The following is a 496-nucleotide window of genomic DNA, read 5'->3' on the forward strand; positions in this document are numbered from 1 at the left end:
CAGGCTGGAGTGCAGTGGCCCATCATAGCTCACTGCAGCCTCCAGCGCCTGGGCTCAAGCCATCCTCCCACCTCAGCCTTCCAAATTGTTAGGATGGCAGGCATGAGCCACCTCGCCAGGCTTGATGTTAAAGCCTCAGGGGACAAGTGTAGACCGATAAGTTGTAGAGTTACAGAGGCAGTTGCTGAAGCAAAGCATAGTGGAGAAACAAAGCTTTCATTCATTCATTCACTAGGCACTGTTTCGAGTTAGATGTGTTGATTTATTTCATGCTTCTAGCAACAGTATGAGGGAGATACTATTACCAACCCCATTTTACAGATTAGGAAACTGAGTCTCTGAGCAATTACAAATGTTTCCAAGGTCACCCAGCTCATATGCACCAGTTTCGGCATTTCAACCTAGCTTAGCTCTACATCACACTGTACTAATTTTTTTTTTTTTTTTTTTTGAGACAGGTAAATCCTGTTTAATATATTCAGGCCATTTTATGTGC

General features: G+C 43.8%; 1 protein-coding gene across 1 annotated transcript in view; it reads left to right on the top strand.

The window, feature by feature from the left end:
- The window catches only part of PRR19 (proline rich 19), a 3569-nt gene that overhangs the window by 542 nt on the left and 2531 nt on the right, over positions 1–496 (top strand). The window lies entirely within an intron of this gene.

The sequence above is a fragment of the Propithecus coquereli genome, unplaced genomic scaffold (genome assembly GCF_000956105.1).
Source record: "Propithecus coquereli isolate 6110/MARCELLA unplaced genomic scaffold, Pcoq_1.0 Scaffold42, whole genome shotgun sequence".
Classification (NCBI taxonomy): Eukaryota; Metazoa; Chordata; class Mammalia; order Primates; family Indriidae; genus Propithecus; species Propithecus coquereli.